At 37.7% G+C, this 21,635-nt stretch overlaps 1 pseudogene across 1 annotated transcript; it reads right to left on the reverse strand.

Annotated features, from left to right (window-relative positions):
- Positions 1-572: 572 nt before the first annotated feature.
- On the reverse strand, positions 573-17,696 carry LOC309665227 (V-type proton ATPase subunit B, brain isoform-like; annotated as a pseudogene). Its single transcript, XR_014268454.1, has 14 exons — positions 17,687-17,696; positions 16,874-16,929; positions 12,478-12,576; positions 11,283-11,376; positions 11,074-11,151; positions 10,464-10,603; positions 10,030-10,129; positions 9,548-9,659; positions 8,779-8,902; positions 7,029-7,179; positions 5,156-5,238; positions 3,774-3,878; positions 2,800-2,929; positions 573-853 (listed from the first exon to the last, which is right to left on the reverse strand). The product of XR_014268454.1 is annotated as a V-type proton ATPase subunit B, brain isoform-like (transcript).
- Positions 17,697-21,635: the final 3,939 nt, after the last annotated feature.

Consider the following 21,635-nt stretch of genomic DNA (forward strand, 5'->3'; position numbering starts at 1 on the left):
CTGCATGGAAACCCAGTAAGGGATCATCAAGACAGGGCATCTCACTACTATCAGATCAATGCCAGTTGGGCAAAAGCTGCATGATTCTGTGTTACTCAGAGGGAGGGAGAACAGTAAGACACAGGAGTTGAAACTTATCCCCACCAAAGAGGAAAAGGAAACTCCTTTTCTAACCTATTCATTAAATAGGAAACAGCAGGTGGACAGGAAAAGCCATCTGCTTAGAGCAGACCCAGAGGCACACCAAAGTCTAAAAACAAGCGCTCAGGAAAGCGTCTCGGCTCGGAGAGGAAGCGTCTTTCAGACCCTATCTTGTCCCTAGTTTGGAGATCAAAGCATTGTAACTTCAGATAGTGATACTCTGGAGGGGGTGGACGGGGAAGGTCTGAGAGACCCAAATAATGAGGACACTAGGCAGCTAACTACACCACTACGTACAAATACACACATCAGTAAGAAAACCTCACCTCCAACCCTCAGCTACTTTAAACAAAGCACTGCAGTTCCAGGTTTTCGGAACAGGGGATATTTTAAAGTCTGCTAGCAGTTTAAAACATTGCAACACTGGCACAATATGTTACCTATTCTTTGTTTTTAATTACAGGGTAACACAGTAAACTCCAACACAAAGGTGGGGATGGGGGAGTGCAAAAGGAATAAAGAAAACAGAACCAGTATTTCACAAGAGCATCAAGCCAGTGATGAAGTAGCAGCTAATGCTTTGCAGAGTCTCGAGGGTAGAATTCGCTCAAGGTGCTCTGAGGGATTCTCTTCAGCATTTCTTTGGGGAAGATTCGGAGCAGTTGCCAGCCAATGTCCAAAGTCTCATAGACAGTGCGGTTTTCGTAAGGACCTTACAAAAAATTGAGATTAGATGAATAAAGGCCAAGTACTTCCAACTTATCAGCGTTATTCAAAATTTATTGTTATGGGTCTAGCACTGTGAGCATGAAGTATAAAAAAGAGATACAAAGCAGTCAGGTCTCCCAGGACTGGATGTGACCAAATGTGGAAATGAGGGTCTAGACAGTAAGTACCCCTGGGAATCAGAGAAAAGGGAGAAAGCCCGCAGGCGAGACGTTGGGCGCGTGCGTGCGTGCGTGCGTGCGTGTGTGTGTTTAACAACGGGTGGGATCTAAAAACACTCCACGGAATAATGGAAACTAGACCCAGAGTTTTGTCCAGAGAGTAGTGAGAAAAGCAGTTTCCCAGCAACACAGGCTGACCTGAAGGAGGCTAGTACAGATACTTAGAAGGCCTTAAATGCCAATGAAGCACCTGAATAGGTCCACGTGAAAGTTTTCAAACTTGCTATTGCTATTATTATTTTTAATAGCAGAATCATTCTTATCCTGCAAATAAATCTCATTTTTTAACTAAGGAGTTAGAGTGGCTAGAGTTCTGCATTCTTTTCTCGACCAGAATAATTTTTATCTTTTTAAGATATTAAGGTTCTGCATAAATTTTTTTTTTTTTTTTTTTTTTTTAGAAAACCCAACAATCATATGTTCTGGGGATTTTAATGGTACTTAAAAAATGTATCACACAAATAGAAAAGTGCACAAATCCTAAGTGTGCAGCTGATGCATTATTCCAAAATAAACACATCGTTTGTAAGTATCACTGAGGTCAAAAATAGAATTTACCAGCATTAGCAGGGGTGGTAGGGAAGAGACCAAACAAAACAGCTTGAAAGCCCTACACATGCTGTGTAATAAAAACCATTATAGACTTTTTAACAGAAGGACAATCAATAAAATTAATACTAAATTTACCCCGGCAATGGCACATAGAGAGTCAGGGAGACTGGTGAAGATGCTGGCACTAACGGCCAAGGATGATGGGACAAAGGTCTGGACTAGGTCTTGGGACACAAAGAGTGGTCAGAGATCAGCAGCTTCAACATCGCCCAGGAACTTGTCAAAATACAGGCTCTCTGGCCCCACCCACACCTACCGAATCACAATCTGCACTTCAACAAGATCCCTGGTAGATTCAAAAGCATATTCAACTTTGAGAAACACTGGCCTAAGTTTTTTTAATAGGAATGAAAAGAGAACAGGATAAGATGTTTCAAAGGAGAACAATGGAAATTAGCAAATATTTGATGACTGGAGAATAAATGAAGAGGGTTAAGAATGCCCAATTCCTGAGCTTGGGCTAACTAGGGTAATGGTCATGCCAGAGGTAGACAGACATTGAAAAGGGAATTGCTAGGCAGGTGGTCAGTTGGGAAAAGACTTTGGTTCTCACCACGCTGAGCCAGAGAGGATGGTGGCATAAACACAGGCTTCCTAGCTGGAGATGTGGGATTAGAGCTTCAGAAAGAGGGTCAAGGCTCATACATAGCAAGTTAGTCATCAGCATAGGGGGAAAAAGCACAGAAAGAACAGGTAATTAAGCCTTTGGGAACATTAACAATTAAGAAGCAGGAAGATAAGAAATCAGGAGGATGAAAACAGAGGGACTGGGAAAGTCCAAAACCCCCAAAGCCAGAGGAGAGCATTGCAGAGAGGTTAAGAGCGAGGAGAAGTGGCAATGGAGGTAGGAGAGCAGAAGGCCGGTTGTAAGGAAGATAAAATATAAGACAGGAGCTAAATAAATGGATAAAGAAATTGAAGGTAGAGGGGAAGGAACCAGAGGGCTAAGAACAAAGACATGGCAGGCGGCTGGAAGAACCTCTTCTCTACTCAGAAGGAAAATTGTATGGAGACCAATGTAAATTCTCTCAGACTAGGAAAGAAGTCCTCAAAACTACATATGATGCTGTTTCTATTCATAGGAAAATAGTAATCTTACCCTGAGCAATGAAGTTCCTCCCAAACTTCTGCAGAAATTCCAAGTAAAGCACATCATCTGAGGTAAGGGCTTCTTCTCCAACTACGGCTTTCATGGCCTGCACATCCTTACCAATAGCATAGCATGCATACTAAAGAGAAAAAAGGTTTACATGAACCTTTATAAATGGTAACGGTACTCTGGGCATTGTAAGTGTATTGCTGTAGCTATCTTCACAGTATTTCACATTATTTCCAAACATAATTCACATATGCAAGTATTGGAAAGACTTTATTATACAGCAGTCTCACTAAGGAAGGAGTCTTCAGGCATGCAATACATAGACATTACTAACACTCTACAAAAAATACACTCCCTCAATATATCAATGAGCTTCCATTTTGTAGAGCATTTAAAAATCACAACTTACACAATAGGAGAAATCCATCTCTAAATTCTATTCAAAAAAAAAATATCTGTGTTATCAGTAGGTTTATTTATCATTTCTACTTTAAGGTCAAATGTATTTTTCTTTAATTATGCTTGGTATACAATCTCAGGACTATAGAAACCAAGGATTTCATAGAATATACACAGCTGTATCCCTTAGCGTTCTGGTGATTGCCTAATATGTTAAACAAAAAATTAGTTAGAATAGTCTTTCAGAAATACTCTATAATAAAGGTTACTAATAAAAACAAAATCGTCTTATGCCTTTTTTATTTAAAAACTACCTCATACAGCATTAGAGGTGGGTTTCAAGCATGTGATCTTTAATCTTTGTCATGAGCAGTTATCCTTATGAAAAAGACTGTTTGGCTCTAATGAATGTTTCTGTATTCCAGTATTCTATATTATATATTCTATATTAAAATTCTACTTTGATGGGGGGAGAAGAAAAGTGATATGGAAGAAAGACAAGAGGTATAAGACAGCAGCATGAACTGAGAAAGTATTCATTTCTTTAAACACAATCCTGGAGAAAACATACGTACCAGCTGGTTAGATACATCGGCGTGATCCTTTCTGGTCATACCTTCTCCAGTAGCAGACTTCATTCACTGAGACAACGAGGGCAGCACATTAATAGGCGGGTAAATCTTGGGTAAAAGGGGAAGGGGGAAAATATTATATTTAAGTACAAAATTCAAGCTTTACTGGTAGTAAAGGAGGATTTTGAAACTCATTTTTATTGCTTAAATTGCATAAAACTGCTACATTTGTTTCCTAGGTGATTCCTAATATCTCTTCCTGGTAAGAAAAGGAAGTAAGAAACATTTTACAGGTTAAGATTTCTTTTTGAGAATCAAATCCAAAAAGTAAAATCTACAAAACAGTACAAGAGTCTATTAAAAAACTGAATTTTCAACATCTGCCTACAATAGCAAATCCAAATGGTCTTCTGAACTCTGACTCATAAAATCACACATAAAAAGATTAACAATAATTTCACCTAAAAGCTGGTATCAGAAGCTGGCATCTACTAAAGAACCAATAAAAAATCTGTTTTTGATTATTCAGTCATAAAAAAGAATGAAATCTTGCTGTTTGCAACATCATGGATGGACCTTTAGGGCACTATGCTAAGTGAAATAAGCCAGACAGAAAAAGATAAATACCATATAATCTCACATATATGGGACCTTAAAAAACAAACAAAAAAATGTCAAGCTCACGGATAGAGAACAGACTGGTGGCTGCCTGAGGCAGGGGATGAGTGAGCCAAATGGGTGAGGGAGGTTAAAAGGTACAAACTTCCAGTTATCAAATGAGTAAGTCATGGGGATGGAACTTTCACAGCATGGTGACTATGTACGTTAATAATACTGTATTGCATACTTAAAGGTAGCTAGAAGAGTGGCTCTTCAAAATTCTCATCACAAGAAAAAAAGTGCTGTAACTATGTGAGGTGGTGGATGTTAAGTGGACTTATTGTGGTGATCACTCTGCAACATATACAAACATCAAATCATGACATTGTACACCTGCGACCAATGTAATGTTACGTCAATTATACCTCAATTAAAAACATTTTAACAATAAAAGACAAAGAAGAAACTCTGAAAAATCTGTTCTTGTATTAATAACAAAAGTGGTAGATTATACCGTTATGGAACAGAAGACCCAAAAAAGTTCTTTGAACAACTCACTCCATTTTAAGGCATAATAAAGAAAGTGGAAATTTAATTCTTAATTCTGGCACTCTTTTCCACACCAGGATTTTAGTATTACAGAAATGACAATTTTATAGCCATATTAAAAACAATTCAATTTGATATTTTCTAAATAAATAATTCCTAAGAGCAACGTCAGAGTCACTAAAGAATAACTGAAGAATAGATCTGTAGGCTTAGAGCATCATTCAACTCTCAAATACCTGTCTGTTGTGTAGCTGTCTGTCCACATAGATCTGCCCCTCTGTAATATATCCAGTCAAGTCAGGGATGGGGTGAGTGATATCTACCAGAGAAAGACACCTGATGTTAGTTAAAGTGTCCATCTCATATAAACAAAACCACAGGAAGTCAATCTGCACTACTTAAAACAGTGCTATAGAAAATAGTTTCCTGTGATGATGGAAAAGTGCTTTATCTGTGCTGTCCAATATGGCAGCCACTGGTCAAATGTGGCTACTGAACATGTGAAATGCGGCTAATGTGACTGAAAAACTTTATTTCAAGCTTTATCTGATTTTAATGAACTTTAGAACTTAAACAGCCAAATGTGGCTAGAGGTTACCGTATTGGCCAGTCTCACTTATTTGGTTGCAGCACAGTTAGACATGTGTTGGCACAAGTTAAATTAGCTATCTTCATAAAAAGTACTATTTCTCCTAGTTATGCTCTCTCTCCCCCAAATATAAAGTTCCATTTTAAACACAAAGTTCATTTGCAGAGATTTGCCAATTTGATGTACACTGAGAGAACATTCTCAGTCCATAAGCTATCCCAGAGGGATACACAACATTTCAACATGGAAAATACGGAGAGGCTCAACAAGTTAAGCAACACTACACAGGCAGCACCACGCAGGTCCTACAGAGCAAGACATCTCTAAGTCTGTTAAATTACAGAGAGTAATTTTGTAGCTACTTCCTTGGAACAAATCATTTTCACATCAGAGGTAGTATTCAGACTGCCTGGGTTTTTTTGTTTTTTTTTTTTTTTTTAATTTATTAATTTATTTACTTTTGGCTGTGTTGGGTCTTCGTTGCTGCGCAACGGCTTTCACTTGTTGCGGTGAGCGGGGGTGGGGGGGCTACTCTTCATTGCGGTGCGCGGGCTTCTCGTGGTGGCTTCTCTTGTTGTGGAGCACAGGCTCTAGGCATGCGGGCTTCAGTAGTTGTGGCGCACGGGCTCAGTAGATGTGGCGCACAGGCTTAGTTGCTCTGCAGCATGTGGGATCTTCCCGGACCAGGGCTGGAACCCGTGTCCCCTGCATTGGCAGGCGGATTCTTAACCACTGTGCCACCAGGGAAGCCCCTGCCTGGGTTCTAAAGCCGCCACTTCCTAACTGTGACACTGTACCTCCCTGTGCCTCACACGAGAGCATCTAAAAAGTCGCTATGAAAATCAAATGAGTCAAAACTTACAAAACACTTAGAACAGTGCTCAGTTATAATGAGTTATTACTGTTTCTGAAAATAGTTTGAAAAAGTGTTTTTAAAAGACTGAGATAAAGACAAAAAGACACTAACATAAGGGGAATGCTGCAAGTCTCACCCGGGAGCTGCTGGGCATACCTCCAAGCAGGCACTGCACTGTGCACTTACACACACATGATAAAACCAAGTAATTTTTAGCAAGTCTTTGATGATCGTTCTATCTCTAGAGTCTCGTGGCATTTACCATTTGTGCTCCGTATCTGGCACTTTGGCTACCTTAAATTACTGATGCACAGACATTTAAAAAATATCCAACTAGAATGAGAGGCTTACATTAAGTAGAGCCCATACATTTTTTAAAAATTCATTTCTTTCATCTAGACCAGTGTCCTGCAAATAGTAGACACTAAATACTAGCTAATAAATAAAAATTAAAATTACAAGAAAATTTTTCTACAAAAGAATAATAATTATGGGTAGTTTTGAAATGAAAAATTTTATTAGAAACAAATCACTAAGTAAGGTAAACTTCTGGAGGATAAACTCTCAAAAGAATTTCAACTCAAAAAGATAGATGGTCTTCTCTCTTCAAATCAAAGTCCTTACAACGATTAGGGATGCTATAATCCAAAGACCCAAAACTTACCATCGTTAGGCATGGTGATAATAGGAATTTGAGTAATAGAGCCATTTCTACCTTCCACTCTACCAGCGCGTTCATATAGTGTGGCTAAATCTGTATACATGTAACCTGGGAAACCTCGTCGACCAGGAACCTCTTCCCTGGCTGCTGAAACCTGACAGTGAGTCAAGGAGAACAGTATCACATACCAGAAAATGAAAATTAAAGCTTGGTTAGAAAACATTTGTTTGAACATGCCAAATTACAAAGTTGGAAATATCATCTTATTCGTTTTAAATATCACCTCTAGAAACGATTTAGAAAAATCTAGCAACATAAATTCAGATTATTCTGCAACAAAAATGTTGACAATTGGGGACCAGAAGTTTTTTTGCTGAAATCATACTGCCATAACACAAATCTTCAAATAGCTGGCTAGAAGAAAATCTGCTTGCAATTTTATAAATCAAAGGTAGTACATTTTAAAACTAAGAGAACAGTCTCAGTTCACAAGGTTTCCTTCATGTTATGGATCTTGCCAGATTTACATAAGCTAATCCTGAAAAGATCAAAAGGGAAGGAAATACATATATCAGAAATCATCTGATGCACTTTACATACATTATTTAATTTAATCCTCACAACAACCCTATGAGGAAGTTAATGTTATTAACCCCAACTTACAACCGCAATCAAGGGCCAGATGATTTCCCTGGATCACCGCACAAGACAAGAATAGTAATAAATGGTCTTTCTCTTAGAGACATGCACACTAGAATATATGCATACATTTTAATCTACAGCCAACAAGAACTGTGAGTCATTAAGCCCAACTTCTAACCGCTACTTTGGTTCCTCCAAGAGTATGCTCCAGCAGTGTTACTCAAAGCGTGGCCTGCCTGCAGACCAGCTTTTATCAATGTGAAAGGAGATAATACAGAAAGCAAGATAAACATATAGAAAACTTTAGTGGCAATTTGATAGAATAATTGTCTGTCGAATCTAATAATACTAATAAAAGGGTTTGTAAATTGTTTTTTTTTTTTTAATTTTCACTTTTCTAATACTTATTTTTACTGCCTTTTAGAAAAGTATCTGTGATGGATGGGAGAAAAGAAGTCCTTCGATGAAAAAGCACTGTAGCCGAGTGAGATATGATGATGGATCTTAGGGAATCTTAAGCTAGATATTTATAAAGCCTGTCTCTTCAAAAGTCTTCTTCCCTTTTTTGCACACTTAAAAGAGCAAGTCACTCAAAATTTCAGTAACTTGCATTAGAACAAACACCCCACACTTCTGGATGGTAACTGCTAGAATCTTATATTGTTTCTAAATAATCACTGAGTTTTCTAAAGGAAAAAAAAGTTCTGAAGAGGGTTCTGCCACAGTATAGTCTTTACTTATGTAAATAAATAAAAACTTACATCATTAAAAATGGAATTCTTGAAAAGGGCTAAAAACTACAGTCTGGACAGAGACAGAACTACCTGGGAGAGTAACTGATTAAATAGCTTGCATCATTTACTCTAAGAATCCAGTCTTAACCAATGGAGACAGTGAGAGTATGATAAATAGGCTAATAATTTAAATCTCGTCCTCTAATCATTTCAACTAGGTTGACAAAAGTAATATTTTCTTTTCTGATTAATTAAGGTATTCTACTAATATATGAGCAATGCATTTTAAAAAACATGATTTTAAAAAAAATGAAAACTTGCAGAGGGACAAGATAACCCTGACAAGATAATCCATTTTAATTAAGAAAAAAAATTACCTCTCGAAGTGCTTCAGCATGAGAACTCACGTCTGTTAGGATAACCAATACATGTTTCTCACACTGATAGGCCAGGAAGTGGGCCGTGGTTAGAGCCAAGCGAGGAGTGATAATTCGCTCAATACTGAAATGAAACATTAAGTCCTACGTCACTCAAACAAAAAGGCCAAAAAAAACACAAAATGATTCCAGAAATAATAGTACAGTCTCCCTTTTAAAGTTTCACATAAATTGAGGAAGGTTAAGCAATTATTACTTTAAAAGTTCTTAAGTAAGGCAGAGTTCTTTTATGCATTTACATAATAAGAATTACTTAGTGTTACACAGCTAAATTGATTTATTTGATAAATGCCCCATAATTTCTCAGAACTATATAGTTCTCAAAACTGAGCAAGAAAGGAAGAGAGAGAGAAGGAGAAAGGGATGAAAGAAGTAGGGGCCAGATTTTGCAGGTAAGAGGAAAAGGTCATTTATTGAGTATGGACTGTGTGCTAGGTAACTTACATTATTATCTCATTTCATATGCACAACAACTCTGTGAGACAAGTATTATCACATTTTATGAAAGAAGACACTGAGCTTCACAGCCTAAGTGACTTACCCAAAACCAAATAACTTGCAAGAAGCAGAGCTGGAATTTAAATACGGTTATCTCATACCTAGGCCTGTGCAGCTTTCACTCTAATGTTCTACCTCCTTAGTGTAATGTGACATTTTTGACCAGAAGGCTGCATGAATAGGGGGAAAACAGCTCTATTTGTTTACTTACGTTGGGTCGTTAGCCAAGTTCAAAAAGAGGCAGACGTTGTCCATTGAGCCATTTTCTTCAAAGTCAGGTTTGAAGAACCGGGCAGTTTCCATGTTTACCAAAATGGCAATGACTTCATCAGTGCTGGGAGAAGAAAAATTCTCAATATTTCTTTCTTTCTCTTTCCCTCCCCCCCCCCAATATTTATTTCTGATGAAGGCCAAGCTATAGATCTGCACTGCTCCTTCTTTTAAAGGTTCAAGTACCCCCAAAACGTTCACAAAAGCCAACAGAGTAAACAGCTTGCTTTGGGCACAAAGGGAATTATTTTTACATTCCACAGTCAAATGCTAAATACTAATCCATGGTTTGCCCAAAATGCCAACTTGCAACTTCTCTGCCTAGAGATAAATCGAATAATATATGTGTAGTTTTCTACATTGTTCTAAGAACACAAGCACTTTTACATTTCATACTAAAACAGAAAAAGATAATACTTACACCCATAGCAGCAAATACAATCGCAAAATTTTCCTCACTGTAGTCCACTACATCTTTGGATTTTTTTACCAAACCAGCCTGGCGACAGATTTGAGCTGCAATCTGATGAGGAGTACAAAAGAACCAAGTTAAAATCTAAAATAATATTTCTACAACAAAATAATTTTACCCTAAACTTTGGGGAACTGTAATCATAAATGAAACTGGGTTGTCTTAAAGGGCTTTACCCAATGAAACTATTTTGTAATTTTTGCAGATTCCTAAGAGTAAGCAAGAAGTCAGATATGTGTAGATAAAGAGTCAATGTAATTGGATTATATAAACAGTAACATTGGGCATTTACCTTGAAAATCCTATATTTGGTTTCTCACTAAGAGTGAAGCACTCGGAAATTCTTTCTCCTTAAATTTCATACCAAACAGATTCTAGGTCTCACCGCATTGTGCGGTAAGCCAGCAGCAGAGAAGATAGGAATTTTCTGCCCCCTAGCAATACTGTTCATGCCATCTATGGCCGAAATGCCGATCTGAATCATCTCCTCTGGATAGATCCGACACTGAGGATTGATTGGCTGGCCTAATGCATTTCCAAAAGGGAAAATTTTAATATGTCTCTACATTAAGACTACAACCATATAAAGCATATAAAGCATTTCTTTCTACTCTTAAAAAATCAGTTATTTTTGAAATCTGAAACTGTTTAAATATTCTTTTCCATTAATCTTTTGTAGATTCACAAATTATATGGTAGTAAAGTGAAATGTAATGTATAGCAAATAAGAGAGAAATCCTAATTTCAAAGCCAGTATGGCTTTTACATCTCAGATATATCCTGGTGATATTTTACAATAAATAAAATATAAAAATTTAAGATAACCTCAAGGAAAAATAAATTTATTAAATAATAAACAAAACATAATTAATCAAACATGGAGTATGTTGGTTATCTACTTAAAGTATCATAAAAATCACCCTTTCTCTGACAAAGGTATAAGATAGGTAGATGCTATTTTCCCCAAAACACAGAAACCCATTTTCTGTCCCTACCCATGATATCAAGGAAGTCTTCAGCCAGTACAACAGGACCTCTGTCGATGGGTTTTCCTGAGCCACTGAATACCCGACCTGGTAAACAGTAACGAGACAGTACAGAGTGGACAATGACTCAAATCTTCACAATCTTTAAAAAGACTTCCTGCAAAGACGTTAAAAAGGAAGCAGATCTCTGCTCAGCATGAATAATAATATCCGTTTACCAAGCATATCCTCAGACACTGGCGTTCGGAGAATATCCCCAGTAAACTCACAGGATGTCTTCTTGGCATCTATACCTGAAGTCCCTTCAAATACCTATCAAGAGAGAAAAGTAAACAGAAGGGTAAAGGAAATTTAGATCATAAGCGCTTAAGATTTATTTGTCAGCCCTTATAAAGTAAAATACATCAACGTATATACTACTTGTAGCCTCATGACTGAAGACGTGTTCATGGTGGACGACGAACCAAACTGTCAACCTCTGACCCAGAGTCATGCCTGCAGCCAAATCCATCAAGCAAGCTAAGAATGGTGTTTACATTTTTAAAGGGTTGTTTTTTAAAAAAAAAGGAAAAGAAAGCATAAGAACATGCATCAGAGACCTTAGGCACAACCCTCACAAAGTCTAAAAAATTTACTATCTGGCCCCTTACAGAAATTCTGCTGACCTCTGCTCTAGATTACTTTTTAGGGCAATATGTTATTTGAGAAAACTGGCACTTCCTATAATCAGTAACATTAAAAACTAGGAATTATCAGAGACAATTTAAAGGAGTAGACTCAGATCTCATTTTGGTTTCAGCCCATAAGCTCTGAATTCTACTTTTCATCTCTCCCCTTCTATGTGACTGTTTCATTTTATCCATTAAAAAAATTTTTTTAAAAAGCCATTTTACCAGTGGAGCTATTGGGCTAGAATGGATATTGGTGGCTGGCATTTAGCAAGAAAACATGAAAAAATACTTTTCTTCCCTCACAGCCAGTAAACAGTCGGGTCCCTGGCTTAAGATTTTTCACCTTCATGATGGTGCAAAAGCAATACACATCTGGTAGAAACCGTACTTCAGAAAAATCACATGAGAAAAAAAAAAATCACATGAGATATTTAACATTTTATTATAAAATAGGCTTTGTGTTATATGGTTTTGTGCAATCGTATGCTAATATAAGTGTTCTGGGCACCTTTAATGTAAGCTAAGCTAAGCTATGATGTTCGGTAGGTTCTGTGTACTAAATGCATTTTCAACTTACGATATTTTCAGCTTATGATGGGTGTATCAAGATGTCACCCCACCTATAAGTTGATGAAGATCTGTATACTTATGTGATAATTACTAAAAAGAACTATTGGTGTTTCTTATGTTTGTTGTGATCAGAAAAACGTTCAACTGGCCAGGTTTTGAAAGCGATGCTTACCTGAACCACTGCTTTGGAACCACTAACTTCTAGAACTTGCCCACTCCTCTTCGTGCCATCAGGTAGTGTTAAGTGCACAATCTCAGCATATCTGGGAAACTAAATAGGAAAAAAATAAAGGCTCAATAACCAACATTTTAAAAGCTCCTCAAAATACTCTATATGCTCTGTCTTTCACAGCACGTATGCACATGCAGACCCCACACCTCCCCGAAGCACACAGGTATACATCCAGAGTTTAGAATATCCTCAGGTAGTGTAAGTCCTTAGAACACTGATCACTGGCACATATACTGGCAAACACAGCATAAGGTACAGAGAGAAGGATCTTAAATCTATGAAACCACGGCAATTAAATTCTTTCCTTCTGTGTGTATGTTTTTAAGCTTTGAGACTACAGAAAGTTAAAAAACTATGTTCCCACTACTCAGAAATGATGTTTGCTTCTGGGCTGTGTAATCACCTTGTGCCTTGGGAGGACAGGAATAAAATGCAACTGAACAATAAAATAATTACTATTATAATAAATAATGCTAATATTCCCTCCTCAATCTAATTCTCCTAACCAGAAATGTATTCCTCTAATCCATTTTTAATATTTTAAATTGCATGTTTCCAAAAATATACTGTAGTGTTTCACTTACCTAAATGGCAACATACTAAATGTATCATCCTGCAACTCGTTTTTTTCCCACTTCACCGTATGTTTTGGATCTGTCATAGTCATATTTACCTTATTTGATTAACAGAATCTTTTGAAAAATGCATCACTACGTTGTGTGATGTGAAGGAAAACATCTGCCAATGCATCTGTGAATCAACACTGACTGTAGGACACTTATTCTGGCGATGCTAATATGAATAAATGGGCATCTAGAATCAATGTTAGAACAGATATAGCTAAAATAAAATCAAGTGACACTACATTTTATTCAGCTGTTCTTCTACCACTGGTGTTCAAGGTTGTTCCAAATTTAAACTACTACAAACATGCTGCAATGAACATTCTCACATGTGGGCCCAAGTTTCCCTAAGGTAGCTGGTTCCGTAGTGGTGGGCTATAGGCTGTGTCCATTGTTATGTGAAATTACTCTGCAAAGGAACCTTTTACTTTACAAACTCCCTAGTAGGATAGAAAAGTATCTTTTCCCTACATCTTTGTCAATCTTACATTATTAAACTTTAATTTTTACCATTTTGATAAAATAAAAAATAGTATCTTTCAATTTGCATTTTCCTGATTCTACTAATATTGAGCATCTTTTCATGTTTACTGACAATTCAGACTTCATTTCCTATAATGGCCTTATTAATAATATCTTTTCCTCGCTTTTCAACTACATCTGCTTCTTCTTATTTACTTTTAGGTAAGTTTCATAGATTCTGGATATCAATCCTTTTGTGAACATCTGCTCCCAGTCTTCCTTGTCTTTTAATTTTGTTTATGGTATCCTATCATACAGAAGTTTTTGCAATAAAATGACTTGTTTTCCTTTATGATTTGTGTCTTTTGTGTAGGAAAACCTTCCAATCTGAAGTCATAAAAATGGCCTTCTATACTGTCTTCTAATAGGTTTTTCATGTTTTGGTCTTTAATCCATCTGGATTTATTTTTGGTATGTAATTTTATTTTTCTCATTTTTATCTTTATTTTTCATACAGGAAGCCAAATACCCCAACAATATTTACGGAGTAGCACAAATGTAATTTGTGCTACAAGTAGCACGACTTGTAATGTAGCCTTTATCATTTACCAAGTCAAATTCTCAGGTGTGAGGAGAGTTGGTTTTAAGAATTTTAACTTTGCTCCACTGAACTATCTGCTTACTCCCTCACCAAATCTTTATTCTTACTGTATTTCTAACTGATTTTGTTACCTGGAGAGAATCAACATCTTTTCTATTCTGAGTCTTTCCATTCATGAATGTGGAATCTCCAGTTATTTGAAGTCTTCTTTTATGTCTTTCAACAAAGTTTCACAGTTTTTTGTAAAAAGTTCCTAATTATTCTAGTAGTTACTTCTGGCATACAAAACACTACTGATTTCTATAGACATCCTCTGTATCCGGCAACACTGTTTTACACCATTGTTTCTAATAGTTTGTCCACTGAATGACTTGTGTTTTCTGTTTAGTTAATCATACCGCCGAGAAATGCTGACAGCTGTGCCTCTTCCTTGTGATCCCTTCTCCGCACAGCACTGATCAGGGGCCAAGCGCAGAGACAGAACACAGACGGACAGCGGTGCTGACAACAGCGGTCCTCACCTTGGTCCTGATTTAAATGGGAAGGTTGCTAGAGGCTCTCCTTAAGTACGCTGTTTGCTGTAGGTTATGGTGGATATCCTTAAAGAGGTTTTAAACGTTTGTTCTAGCCCTTATTTCTAAGACCACCTTCTTCTTTTGTTTTGTTTTGTTTTTTAGAAACAAGTAATTTTATCAGGTACATACTCCGTATTTACTGAGAAGAGCATAAGCTTTTCTAGCTTAATCTATGAATGACCTGAATTATACTGACATTTGCTAATATCAAATCATCTTTGTATTACTGGAATAAATTCTACTTTGTCATAATCCTGTTGAGTTTTAAAGTGTATTTTTGCTAATATCCAATACATGAGAACATTTTTATTAAGAATTTTGGAATCTGTGCTTGTAAATGAGACTAGCTACATTGTTTCTTTTCTGATACTAGCCTTTGTCTGGTTTGGGAATCAAAGATGTGCTACCTTCAGAAAATGAGTTGGACAGCAGTCTCCATCATCATCTATTCTGATACAATTTGTATAAAATTATCTATTCCTTGATCCTATGTGTATGTTTTAAGTTAAAAACAGGAGCCAAAAACTAAAAACAAACAAAAAACACTCTAAATCTGGTGGTATAAAGCCATTCTTACAACTACATAAACTTTATTTACCAGTTTTTCCTCAGCTGGAGTTATACCCCAAACAAACATTCAATAAAACTTTTTCAGCTTTCTTAAAATTACTTCCCCCAAGATGTTTTCTAAGTCCTTCCCATTATTGACTCTCATAGCATCCTGCACTCACCCTTCATAGCACTTACCAATTAGACACTTAACGTATTTGTATTGTGTATTTTTGGTGCTGAGTTCAGCGCTTAACATAGTTGAAGCATGAATATTTTTAACTGTTTTTGAAAATATATTTACTAATATAAAAGCTCCATATTTTTAAAATATGAGTCAACAATTTTATCCAATAAAAAGTATATAAAAAAGAAGAAATAAAGGACAAAAAAGCAAATAATGCTTTCAATACTTCCCCCAAAAATAAAAGTGTATGCTTCATCCTTTCACAAAATATTAACGGGCTCCTGCCTAAACCCTGTACAACTTGTATACTGAGGCTTTGAATCAAACTGCAGACTAGTATGAAACTGTGGCCAGGAGTAAGCTATATGCTTAATCTTGCAATTAATTTGTATAGGTACCTTGTCATGCACAAAAATATCTTAGAGATAAAGCTGAAGAGACAGTGCACTTTGCCCTTTCCTTTAAGAAATGGTTTTCATTTTATTTTCTGCTTCCACAGGGGCCACATGCCAAACATACTTCTGCCATTACTTCTCTCCACAAACTCATAACTGTGTACCTTTCCCCCTCATCCACTCCCAACAACAACCAATGCAGAATTACTGTTCTACAGAGCATATTATACAAATTATCTCCTCTGAAGATATTTTAATCACTGAACTCAGGCAGGCGGCTTCACCCAGGGTGAAGTCTATTCAATTATAGACTATATTCTATGCCTCTTTTTCTAAGATAATTCTTATGTATAGGTGTGGCTAAAAAAAAACCCATGTAACTAAAGAGTCTTTCAACAAACTGAATAAGTAAAAACTATTCTCTGCTTTATGGTTTTAGTCACTGTTGAGATAATCTGTTGTTTATTCATTACTTGAATACCAGTGTCAGGCCCTCAAAGACAAAAGTAACATTGTTTACTCACTCAAAGACCTTAAAATTTAGTAGAGAAGACAAAAATGTAACAAGTAGTTAGAACACACAGTAGTCTATGACAAGAGCCACAAGATACAGTATATCTAAATAATATCCTACAAGTCATAAAACACACAAATATTACTGTTGTTTTCCTAATAAACCTGTGAGGTATGATTAACAAACAAATAAAATTTTAAATTTTACAGACAAGGGACTCAAAGCCACAAACAGAATCCACAACAGATCCAGTACTAGAATCCCATCTTCTGACTTCGGACCTAAAATTCTTGTCTCCATATAGCACTGACATTCCGACCAAGGAATGGCTTAAAAGAATCATAACAAAAAACTTAAAGTGTACTAAACAGTACTTAATACTATGCTTTTAACTTCTTAAATGGTTAGACGATAATGATAGTGGTATTACCTTAACATGATCTAAGATCACTAGTAGACCATTAACTCCCGATACTGTCTTGTATGCTGGAAAGAAACACAAAAAAGTCAGTTCTTGTCAAACAGGACAACAGTCGAAATGACCTCTCTGGTACTACCAAAAAGAACCTCTCTCTACTTTATCGTATCTATTATTATATGGAACACTCAAAAAGTATGAAATTTTTCATTGAATTGATAAAATATGCCTGCATCTGTACAACTTCTCATAATCCCCTTCATCAAACCAAAAACATGTTTAATTCTTACTATAAGTCACATTGTTTCAAGGACCCAGAATACAAAAACAAAGGTAAAGAGGGAGAGTTCCCACAAGAGTTCACAATTTTATATGGAGAAGGGGGAGGTAAGGGCTCTACCAGAGGTGTGCTGAGGGTCTGTGGGAGCACAGGAAAGACCCTGCAATGGTTCTCACTTAGAAGAGAAAAGAAAAAGCTTTACAGAAAAGGTAGCACTTAGCAAAGTAGATAGAGAAGGAGAAGGGAATCCTTAACTTTAAGCAGAAGTGACAAAACTCACAAAAGAAATCTGACAAAATGTAGTCTGTTAAGATAAAATGCCATGATTAAATAGTATCATAAAAACTATGAAAAAAAAAGGAGTTTATGAAGGGGGATGGAATGAAAGGTCAGAGATCATATAAGTATCCTTTAAAAAAAAAAAAAGTCAAACGTTACTGTCATTGTAGAAGCTTTTATTTTCTACTGCAAATTATGCCCTAGCAACAAACTACCCAAATCTCTCATTTTAGAAAGGAGGTAGCTGTCATTGAATTGTATCACACCTACATACATGCCGAATATAATGAATGGTAATCAGGTATAAATCAGAACAGTCAGGAAAGCAATTCTAACAATGTCAGAATTAACTAAATTTCATGATCAGAAAAGCTGAAAAAACAAATGAAGTGTTTACAAGACCTAAAATAATGTCTAAGAAGCTGTCAACCAACTGGGAATTTTTCACTTGCTTGATTTCTTATGATGTCTTAGACAGAAATTTCTGGCATGAATGTAGACTCCCAAGAATGAGGAAACCATTTAATAACCAGTCTTCAGAATAAACCGGGCTTCAGAATTTAAAAACATAACTTCTTTAGCCAGGAAGCAAGTGCCCTGGTAGAAACACTGAGACAGGGCAGGCGAGCACTGTCACGAACCCTAGTCTTTCATACTGAGGACCTTTAAATCCTCACACTAAATATTTGCTTGAAGACATTTGTAATTGTAATGATCAACAGAGGCTCCTAATTACTTCTTTTTTTTTCAACCTTAGATAAAAAGCAAGTCACAAATTTTAAATGTTAAGTTACTTAAATGGATGGCAATGTAAACAAGTTAATCATGCCTCCAAGATTATTAGAAATATCCCAGTTGTTGGGGCTTCCCTGGTGGCGCAGTGGTTGAGAATCTGCCTGCTAATGCAGGGGACACAGGTTCGAGCCCTGGTCTGGGAAGATCCCACATGCCGCGGAGCAACTAGGCCCGTGAGCCACAACTACTGAGGCTGCACGTCTGGAGCCTGTGCTCCGCAACAAGAGAGGCCACGACAGTGAGAGGCCCACGCACCGTGATGAAGAGGGGCCCCGGCTCGCCGCAACTAGAATAAGCCCTCGCACAGAAACGAAGACCCAACACAGCCCAAAAAATAAATAATTAATTAATTACAAATAAATATCCCAGTTGTCATATATTCTGCTACTTTTATGTTAATCCTCCCCATTGTTTTAAAATAATCTAATACTCTTAAAAATAAGTCCTACCCCTAAAACAATTTCTTCATTGTTCTCTTTTATTTTATTTTTATTTTTGGCCTCGCCACACGGTTTGCAGGATCTCAGCTTCCCGACTGGGGATTAAACCCACGCCATGGCAGTGAAAGGGCCAGGCGAGGCCTAACCACTGGACCTCCAGGGAATTCCCTCATTGTTCTCATTTTTAAATAATCCAAATATTTTTTCAATTACTTTCTAAAATTGCTATGTGGATATGCAAAGTGAACTACATTAGAAACATGTTTTCTTTAATTTTTGCCACTTTGATTACTATGTGTCTCGGCATGTTTCTCCTTGGGTTTATCCTGTATGGGACTCTCTGCGCTTCCTGGACTTGGGTGGCTATTTCCTTTCCCATGTTAGGGAAGTTTTCAACTATAATCTCTTCAAATATCTTCTCTGGTCCTTCCTCTCTCTCTTCTCCTTCTGGGACCCCTATAATGTGAATGTTGTTGCATTTAATGTTGTCCCAGAGGTCTCTTAGGCTGTCTTCATTTCTTTCCATTCTTTTTTCTTTAGTCTGTTCCACAGCAGTGAATTCCACCATTCTGTCTTCCAGGTCACTTATCCGTTCTTCTGCCTCAGTTATTCTGCTACTGATTCCTTCTAGTGTAGTTTTCATTTCAGTTATTGTATCGGTCATCTCTGTTTGTTTGTTCTTTAATTCTTCTCGGTCTTTGTTAATCATTTCTTGCATCTTCTCAATCTTTGCCTCCATTCTTATTCCGAGGTCCTGGATCATCTTCACTATCATTATTCTGAATTCTTTTTCTGGAAGGTTGCCTGTCTCCACTTCATTTAGTTGTTTCTCTGGGGTCTTTTCTTGTTCCTTCATCTGGTATATAGCCCTCTGCCTTTTCATCTTGTCTGTCTTTCTGTAAATGTGGTTTTTGTTCCACTGGCTGTAAGACTGTAGTTTTTCTTGCTTCTGCTGTCTGCCCTCTGGTGGTTGAGGCTATCTAAAGAGGCTTGATGGGAGGCTCTGGTGGTGGGTAGAGCTGACTGTTGCTGTGGCGGACAGAGCTCCGTAAAACTTTAATCCACTTGACTGTTGATGAGTGGGGCTGGGTTCCCTCCCTGTTGGTTGTTTTGCCTGAGGCAACCCAACACTGGAGCCTACCTGGGCTCTTTGGTGGGGCTAATGGCAGACTCTGGGAGGGCTCACGCCAAGGAGTACTTCCCAGAACCTCCTCTGCCAGTGTCCTTGTCCCCACGGTGAAACAGAGCCAGCCCCCACCCCTGCAGGAGACCCTCCAACACTAGCAGGTAGGTCTGGTTCAGTCTCCCCCAGGGTCACTGCTCCTTCCCCTGGGTCCCAATGCGCACACTATTCTGTGTGCGCCCTCCAAGAGTGGGGTCTCTGTTTCCCCCAGTCCTGTCAAAGTCCTGCAATCAATTCCCACTAGGCTTCAAAGTCTGATTCTCTATGAATACCTCCTCCCGTTGCCGGACCCCCAGTTTGGGAAGCCCGACGTGGGGCTCAGAACCTTCACTCCAGTGGGTGGACTTCTGTGGTATAAGTGTTCACCAGTCTGTGAGTCACCCACCCAGCAGTTATGGGATTTGATTGTACTCTGATTGCACCCCTCCTACCGTCTCACTGTGGCTTCTCCTCTGTCCTTGGACGTGGGGTATCCTCCTTGGTGAAGTCCAGTGTCTTCCTGTCGATGATTCTCCAGCAGCCAGTTGTGATTCTGGTGTTCTCGCAAGAGGGAGTGAGAGCACGTCCTTCTACTCCGCCATCTTGGTTAATCAATATATATACATATACATACATACCACATCTTTATCCATTCATCTGTCGATGGGCATTTAGGTCGCTCCCATGTCTCGGCTATTGTAAATAGTACTGGTATGAACATTGAGGTGCATGCATCTTTTCGAATTAGAGTTTTCTCTGTATATATGCCCAAGAATGGGATTGCTGGATCATATGGTAACTCTATTTTTAGTATTTTAAGGAACCTCCATATTGTTTTACATAGTGGCTGTACCAATTTACATTCCCACCAGCAGTGTAGGAGGTTTCCCTTTTCTTCAAAACCTTTCCAGCATTTATATTGGTAGACTTTTTAATGATGGCTATTCTGACTGGTGTGAGGTGATTGTAGTTTTGATTTGCATTTCTCTAATAATTAATGATGTTGAGCATCTTTTCATGTGCCTGTTGGCCATCTGTATGTCTTCTTTGGAGAAATATCTAGTTAGATCTGCTGCCCAGTTTTTGATTGGGTTGCTTGTTTTTTTGTTATTGAGTTGTAGGAGCCATTTGTGGATTTTGGAAATTAAGCCCTTGTCAGTCTCATCATTTGCAAATATTTTCTCCCAGTCCATAGCTTGTCTTTTTTGTTCTGTTTATGTTTTCCTTTGCTGTGCAAAAACTTTTAAGTTTGTTTTGTTGTGTTTTAACTTGCACAAGTTCCATCCTCCACTCTCCAGATCCATGGTAGCTTTGAAAACTAACAGCCCCCAATCACAGTGAAAAGCAGCAGCCTGCCAGCCACTGGAAGGATCAGAACAAGTTTGGAGATTTTTCAAAGCTCCATTACCAGAGAATTATCATGACATGATCTGACCAGTGGTTCCCTGGGAACCCTGCTTTGAGGACTAACTTTATTTGACCTTAGAGCTCAGTGTGAAAAGCCTTCTTTGGGGGTGTTTGTCAAGAACAATTACAGGCAATTGTTTACATTTGCAGTGACCTGAGGCAGTGAATAATAGTGGGGGCAAACAATAGACCAGCCAAATAGTGTAAAAGGAAAAACTGGGTAATGAGATGTTCATAAGGGTTTGAAAAGTTGCTAGGAAGCTAAAAGTCCCCTAATGCCTAAGAATAAAAAGAGGAAAATAAAAACTTCTCCCAGTTTTCTCAGATTGATTCCGTGTTTAGGCACTCCTTTATTGCATAGCCAGGCCAATTACAACTCTGCCTTCACCTTCACTTCCTGTTTGTGCTGAG

The sequence above is a fragment of the Balaenoptera physalus genome (assembly GCF_965194825.1).
Source record: "Balaenoptera physalus genome assembly, chromosome: 7".
Lineage (NCBI taxonomy): Eukaryota > Metazoa > Chordata > Mammalia > Artiodactyla > Balaenopteridae > Balaenoptera > Balaenoptera physalus.